The sequence below is a fragment of the Geospiza fortis genome, unplaced genomic scaffold (genome assembly GCF_000277835.1).
Source record: "Geospiza fortis unplaced genomic scaffold, GeoFor_1.0 scaffold129, whole genome shotgun sequence".
NCBI lineage: Eukaryota > Metazoa > Chordata > Aves > Passeriformes > Thraupidae > Geospiza > Geospiza fortis.
Window position 1 is genome coordinate 723249 of NW_005054522.1, and position 8578 is coordinate 731826.

Genomic DNA, 8578 nt, shown 5'->3' on the forward strand with positions numbered 1-8578 from the left:
CTCTTTCCACACTGGGCAGCCCAAAATCACCACAGCAGCAACAGTATCCAGGCAGTCCCATGATGGGACAAGGGACGTGGCCAGGAGCCACACCAGGGCGGCCTCTTAAATCTGAACATTTTTGAGAGCTGGCCAAGTGGCTGTGTCTATCCATAGGCTTGGAGAACACCTCCAGATTTTCACACAGTGCAGGAATAAAACTGAAGTTCCCCCTCTCTCTAGCTGATTCCCATCATAGCACAGCATTTATTAACATAGCGATGCCAGCAGCCATCCAGGTCTGTGGCTGCTTTATTCACCCATCCCCACTTGGGAAAATGCAATGGAACAGCGCTGCCCTCTGCTCCAACCCCATCAAACATAAAAAACATGGCTCTACGTAATTCAACATCCAGCTAACAACATCATCTGCACTGCAAAGAGGCTCAATTACAAGAGAAAACCTGGCCCTGCCTTTAATAACAACTGGGACAAAACAAACCAATCTAAGTGAAGAGAAGAATTCGGGAACTGAAACACAAATTTCTAATAAAAGCTGCCAGTTTGAAAGCTAAGTCACCATTAGAAATCACAAGACACTTGCTTCTGAGAAGAATCACCTGCAGTCTCCTGTACCATGCCACAGGCAAGACAGTATTTAATAAATCCTTAATACCTCTTAGCATCTGGAGAGAAAAAAATGCTAAACTTAAAGATATGTATCTTATATTAAATACTTTAGGGATACAAAGGCAGATAAAACTAGATAATGCTGTATGGCTTTTCTCCTTTATGGAACTTTATCCTAATCCTGGAACACAAGAAGACAAGTTACTCGACAGAATAAATTTTATTTATGATTCCATTACATTTGTTTAAACATTAGACAATAAACTCTTCATACACTGAGCAACACTCGCAGGAATTGGCACTGCTGCATGGTCAGATTATGCCCAGCTGGAAAGAGGCATTTTGTACCTGGGACAGATCCCAAATATCATATTTTTAGAAGCAGATTTGTTTGCTTCTCCAGGTCAAAGATCAGTTTTGCCACAACCAAGGAAGATCTCAATCAGCACAGCTAGACAAGATAAAAACCCTTCCACAGAGTGAGAGAAAAGGGACAGGCAACTCACACAAAATTAAGGCTAAAAAGAAATGTGAAAGATAAAGATAGCAGCATCAATGGAGTTAGAAATGTTTAAAATACAAGGGTTATTAATTTATTAAGATTAAACAAACATTGAAGACAGAAGTCCATGTGTACAAAGCCAGTTTGCCATAACAGTTTAGGAAAATTTATGGACCTGGAGGAATTCAAGCACTGCAGCAGCCGTGAGGCAATAAGAAACAAATAAATGCATGTCCTAACAGCAGATGCCTTTTTCCATGTAAAGCCCTTTTTTCTGGACATCACAAAACTCCTACACAGTACCCGGAGGGAGGCTTTGCAGATATGACACCTAGATTAAAATCTGAGAAACTTTAGAAGTGAAAATTCCATTAACACGACGACTTTCCATGTAATTTTCACAAGACATTAAAAAAGGTATTTGTAAGCCCTCGAGCTACCACACGTACCAACGGTTTTACGCAAGCTTTTCCTGTGAAAAAAGCAACCCATTAAACGTGGCTTGAGAGCACTTCCCATCATCAGCTGTGGGTACAAGATCAAGTCTAGCACAAATTTACAACACTGCCAAAGGGACCAGCCCACCCACTCACAAAGGATCCTCCCCCTCCCTACACCAGCAGCTATAATAAAGATTTGCATAAATAACTTATTTCATCAGAGCAGTTCTCCAGCTCAGCTCATACCAGCACCAGCACAAACTGAGACTAAAACATGAGCAGCTGGATTGGGACAAGGGGTTCCCACTGGAGTGAACTCCCAATCCCCACTTTCTACTGGAAAGAAAAAATGACATGACGTGATGTTGGAACTCTGGATGCTGAGAATTTTAGACCCTCTGCTTTTAGAATTTTAGCACCTCTGCTCTGAAAAGCAAAGCAGGAGGGACCCTTTTATTAACACCACAAGCAATTCCAGAGACAGCCCTGGTGTGCCTTATTTCCTAACCTGGCTGCCTGCACAGCTCCCAGAGCTAAGCCTCACTGTAAGCATTCCCATCACTAAAGAGTGGATGGCTCCATGCAGAAAGCTCTTGGCAGAGCACGCTGCAAGTTTCTTTCCATTACCCAGGCAGACACTGCTCCCACAACTGCTGGAAGGAGATAATTTTTCCTTTTACCAACCCAGAAGCTGTCATATCCTTTGTGCCAACCGTTGGCTGATCTCTGCTGAAATAAGAGAGATGTCCCCATGCCTGGGGACTTCTCTGTGCAAAGAGTTCTGTGGGTTCAGGCACGACAATCACTAAGGGAGAGTTTTCCTTTGCTCCAGTGGGAAAGGGAGAAATAAGATGACTTTGCAGAATACGCTGCAAATTAGGTTTGAGGCTGCTATAACTTGCATCTAACCTAAATATTTTCATGGAGCTGCTATTAGGGAAATCCGTGACTTTAGGAACAAGTCTTTAAGAATAAACAAATCCCAAACACTCTTTTTGCTTGGCACATTCATATGGCTCTTCGGAGAGCAGCTGCGCAGGAAAGGGCACAGGCTTCACTAAGAGGACTTGGAACTCAGACTCTCTTCTTCAAAACCACAGAGCTACCACGCCATTACACTGCAAAAAGGCACTCAGAGTGCTAGGAAAAGACAGACTGGCTAGAAATGGACTAAATACTTGCTCCAGGGTTGTCCACGTGATGATTCTTTCCTACAACTATCCCAAAAGAGATTGGGAAGAATGCAGCAACTGGAATACATGCACTAGAATTTCCACTAAATCCACTGGAAGACGTGGTGGATCGAACTATTCCAAACATGCAGAACCCTCACAGCAGCCAGCAAAAAGCATCCACGGAGATAATCCTGCCCAGCCTAGACACTGGAATGTACACACAGCCTTAACCAAGAAAAACAGGGGAAAAAAAATTACTTACCACCTAAAAACCCAATGGATCTGGAAAGAAATACAGGTTTTTTTCCTCCTGCAACTCCCATAACTCACTAGAAGCCATGCTGGTTTCGAACCACCTGGCTGCAATGTTTGAAAACCTTCTTGAACCTATAGCTGTCCCCTAAGGCAGGTAAAAAACCACTTTTTAGGTTCTGCTACAGTTTCTCTCCTTCTCACTGGAGAAGTTCTCTGCTCAGAGAGGCAGAAGGATGTAAAGACATGAAGATGTCCTGATTGAAACACAGTAAAAACAGGAAGTGATTATGTAGATCTATTCTGGAAAAAAAGTGGGGGGTTTTGGGGTTGCTTTTTTACAAGATGGGACTTCTTAACCTCTTGCATAGCAAAACAAAGTTTGAATAGAACATGCACAGGAGCATAGTTTTAAATATTATATTGTCACAAGATTGGCCAACTTTCTGCTCAATTTTGCTTCATGTCTCACCCTGTCATCCAGTATATTACAAACCTATTTCTATAAAAAATAAAATAGCTTAGTAAATACAGCATTACAAAAATAAACTGAAGAATTCAGAAACCTTACAGAAATATATTCATCAGATCACACTGGACAACAAACCTGGGATTACTTAGTTCTGGCCTAGAAACAGCCCAATTAAAATCAGGTTCTCAATTTTTTCATTGAAAATTTGCTTTTGTTTTTTAAGTTGCCAATCATCCCAGCCAGACCAATCTTAAATGGTAAATGACCCTGTTGTAGACATTTCCAGTGAGGCAAGGTAGGAAGTACTTTTTTATCACTCCCCCCATCTAGTTAAGACTTTAAAACAAGACCTGTTTGATTCATCAGTTCTTCCTACAGACACGACAGGAATGAAATAGTAACAAATAGCGACTAAAACTGCAGCAGTGTAGTGCAGGAAGTTACAGAATCACTTGGGGTTGGGAAAGCCCTAAAATCACCAAGTCCAACCATTAAACCAGCATTGCCAAGGCCATCACTAAACCACATCCACATGTCCTTAAAATCCCTCTAGGAATGGAGACTCCACCACAGCTCTGGGCAGCTGAGCCAGGGCTGGACAACCCTTTTGGTAAAGAATCCTTTTGGTAAAGAATCCCTTCCTGATATCCCATCTAACCCTCCCCTGGCACAGCTTCAGGTCATTTCCAAGTTATCAGAGCCCAGTAAATAACTTCTATTCCAGTGACACTCAACAACCCTAAATCACAGATTAAACTTTTGACTGTATCACTGTGCGATTCAAATCCTTGGTGGCAAGAGCTCCCAGCTCCAGGCTGGGAATATCAGTATTAGCACAGAGGAAAAACAAACAGGAGAAAAAATAAAGTCAGGCTTGTTTACTGAAGTTGCTACCCACAGTAACTTCATGCACCACAGATGATTACCAGCCTAATTGTCCCAACATTTAGGGATTATAGTTTAGATGCAATTTCACTGCTAAGTGATGCTGAGAATCTTCTAAGCTTGAAAAATTACCAAGGTTTGTTCTCTCTCTGCGCCAACCCTGGGTTTGAATTTAAGAATTGTTAGATCACTAAAACAGATATTGTTTACATATTTTGATTAATGTCTGGTTTTTTAATAAGAAAATAACTTAAAATGCCAGTGACATTAGTGAACTCATCATTTTAAGATCATCTGATGCAGTTTCCTTTACTCATCTCATACTCTGTGTTCACTGGTACATATTATTACCTGTACATACATTACACATGTCCACTTGTACACATTATTATCCTCAGTAAGGATATTTGAGCTCACAAGGATATCTGAATTCCTGCCTTTTAACCAAGCTTAGGTGAGATACCAGAAAACTCCCTGAGTAGAAATAAAGCCCTGGCTTAATAAAAAGACCAAGAATAGCATGAATTCTGCCCTTCAAGACTCAAGGATAAAGATGAAGAGATTACACTCTTCAGTTGACTGACTTTGTAGCCAATAGATAAAATACTGGAGTAAAATCCTCCAGAATTTAAAACATCACCACCCACAACCACTGGATAACAACGTTCAGTTTTCATTTTGAGAAAATCTCCTATCTGGCTTGAAAATAGTTTGGATGATGTGTGAACATAGGGATTTCTACAGCCAGCAATCACCACAAAAACTTGGACTTTCCAAATCTTCCACAGTTCTGGTGGAGCAGCCCACTTCAGCACTGCTCACTTTTCATTTCCAAAAGCATTTTCTTGGGATGGGACAGATCCTTTTAAAGTAGATTAGAGGAAAGCAATGTCTAGCACACATCTATGTAAATCCCCTGTGCTGTGTTTTGGAAGCATCACAACCTCAGTAGAGTATTTCTGCTTGACTAATGCACATATGGAAAAACTTAACAAAGGCCAGGAAGTAGATCAAGGCCTTCCATGATTTCACAACAGTGCAAGGATGCTCTTTTATTCCACTATATCTGTAATAATTCCACTCAGGGGAAGCCACAAAAGCAGACTGAGTGATGATATGTAAAGATATACATTGCTAAATGTAAGCCATAAACACATCTTTAATACTCATCAGCACTGTAACCTCACACCCAGTAAAAGTTCACCCAAAAAACTGATGCCTGTAAAAGAATTTAAAGCAGACTATGTTCAACAAAACAGACTCAAGCGCCCTCATGCCCAAACTGATGTCAGGTTTGGAAATTTTTCCACCAAAACTCTATGGAAAATGCCTCCTGGTTCCAGGTAGGAAAACTTTCAGAGTTTTCCTTTCAAAATTAAGCTTCTCTCACTGACAGTGCAACTCAGAGAATGTAGAGGACAAAATACAGATCTGGGAAGAAAAGGAAGTTTCAGCCTGTTAAGTGCTGGTTATGTGGAGAAACGCAGTACAGGTCAAACATTTAACCCTGGATTACATTAGGGAATAATTCCTTATTTTGGATCAATATACATAATTCATGCTAAAGGATATAGCAGTTCCCAGGCCAAAATTACTTTCATATTTGGCAGTTTCCAAACCCTGTAGTAGAAATTAGGATTTTTAGAAGACAAAATTGAAAGTTATCAACAGTACACTGTCACAGAAGAGTGGAGTGGGAACTCATTCATCAATTCCTTATTCACAGGTCAATTTACCTAACCCAAATTTTTACCTCAAATTTAACACTCTGTGTTAAGAGCATCTCTTTACTAATAAAACTTTCAAGTGCATTACAGGCTGGGAAATCACTGTTTAAATATAATTACCATAACAGCCAAATGCTGTTTAAACTATGTACTGACAGAAAAAGATTCCAGAAAAATACAGGTCATGTCCTAAAGAGAGTTTCAATGTTTTTCCAGGCACCTTCCCAGAGCTTGAGCATGACATTATGAACCCAGCCAGTCTCAGGAGGAAAGGCAGGGAAGACCAAGGAAAACACCACCAAATTCAAATCGACCAGAGCACAATTTTTCTCCATGATGAAGATCCTGTCCTCTTCCAGGAACAGCACAAGGTGCCAGCAAAGGAAGAGCAAGTGCCATCAGCCAGACTGCTCGTACAGTTTAAATTCAGACGTGCAGGCTGCTGTCCTCAACTTAAATAAATGGTTGTGCTCCTTGATTTAAATTGATTCAGGAAATAATTTCTCAAGGATTATGCACACTGAGTTGGAAGTAATGACTGAAATAGCAACTACCTAAAGCAACAAACCACTCTACATCTTCAGTGCTCCTCCTCCCCTTCCAATAGCTCAGTGAACTTACAGCTCGCTCTTCCCACAGAATTCAACAGGCAAAAAAAGCAAAATCATATCTGAGTTTACAAGTTTATATTAACATGCAATAAAGTCAAGTACTGGCTTGCTTTGGAACAACTCACCATCTATGTAAGTGATGGAATCAGTGCTACCCACGCCACTTAATCTCAGCAAAAAAACGAGGATCAGATCACAAAATCGGTGGTGGTGATAAACCTGACCATTCTACCAGTAATCTGATAAAAACATAATGAATGTACAAAATTATAAACCATATTCTTTGCCATGAAAAAAAAATCAAGCAGACTGTATGTGATGCCTGAACAATAACATTTATCCCAAGGAAAACTCTGTTTTAATAACTAGTTAGTCTTTAAACCAGTAATTAGTAATTAAAGGCTGGAAAACTTTTATTAAACTCCCAGGCTATACAGCAACATACACAGCAAATGATCCACAATCTGATGATGTTAACACCTCCCATGAAAATTTTACATTCTTAATGTTCTGTAAAATGCCATCCCAGAATAGGCTGAACATCAGAGCACTACAGGTTCTGCCAGGTTGGGCACACCAGGGAACCTGAGCAATTAGCATTTCACCTTCCTCCTTCTGCCAGTGAATAAACCTGTCTAATCTCTTAAATAACATCTATATTTTAACTGGAGCCTAAAGAGGTTTGTCCTGATACTACAGCACTTGTGCTTTTACCTGGGGAGCAAGAGATATCATAACTCATAATCCCTCATAACTTCATAATTTTGTGATTTTTTTCACTCCCTCCACCTCTGACATTTTTCTTTCTCACTAATTAACTTTATCAGACACCAAAGAAGCATTTTATAGTTATGCATTCAATGGGTAGGCAACTTTATTATCTACAGAAATATTTTGCTCTGTAAGTACTGAATTTCAGCACTCACAGAAAAATTCTAGGCTACAGAAGTGATGTAAACAAAAAGAAAAATGCCTGTCAGAACATGAGATTGTCTAGAAACATCCAGAACGTCCACACAAACAGGCAGAGGGGGAAGAATATTTTCCACTGGCCACTGAAAAGGATGAAAAGCAGAACCGAGAGCGTTTCTGTACAGAGGGCTCAGCTGAGAGGCAAGGAGTGGGGCAGCTCATTGTTTAGCCAGGGTCTGCATCCCCTGCTTATTTTAAGAAATGTTGGAAGTATTGATCAATATTGAAATTCATCAGTAGTTACAGAGCCAGCCCCTGTGCCTCCCCCAACCTAAAGGCAAAGCAACTACAACAACGAAAGTGAATTGGCTATGTCAAAATACTGAAGGAAAGCTAGAAATGCTGATAACTTAAGCTGAAAAAAGTACATTAATGGTTATTATTAGTGCAAAAACCCTCCAAAGTCACAGTTCTACAATTCTTCCACCATTTGGGTCTGGTTTAGATGGCTTTAAACTGCTTAGACCTCAGCAGAAGGTATCCTTGCCTTGTAAAGGGAACATAATATTAAAAATAAACCTTTTCATTAGTCATGACTGCTCCTAGCTTGAACAGCAGATGCTTCAAGAGCTGGATGCATCTACAAGGAGATTTATGAACCTCTATGGTACAGATCTGAGTCACCAGTTTCATGTGGTTGGAGGAGAAACTGAGAACCCCATTTCACTGGCCACAAACATGTTTTTTCCTGTTACAAAAATCTCAGCGAGCACAGGAGCTGGAATTCAGGTTATTTTTCACCTGGGGCTTTTTGTTTGTTTGTTTAGGTCTGTTGTTTTTAATCCTTATGGACTTTACCCCCAAAAAGTTTGCTGCATGTGCTCTCTTCACCTTCTGGATAAGGTTTTGCAAGATTTGAAAACATTAGAGTACACTTCTTTCAGAGTAGACCACTACAGCAGTACATTTTAGCTTGGCCAGGAACTTGCTGTT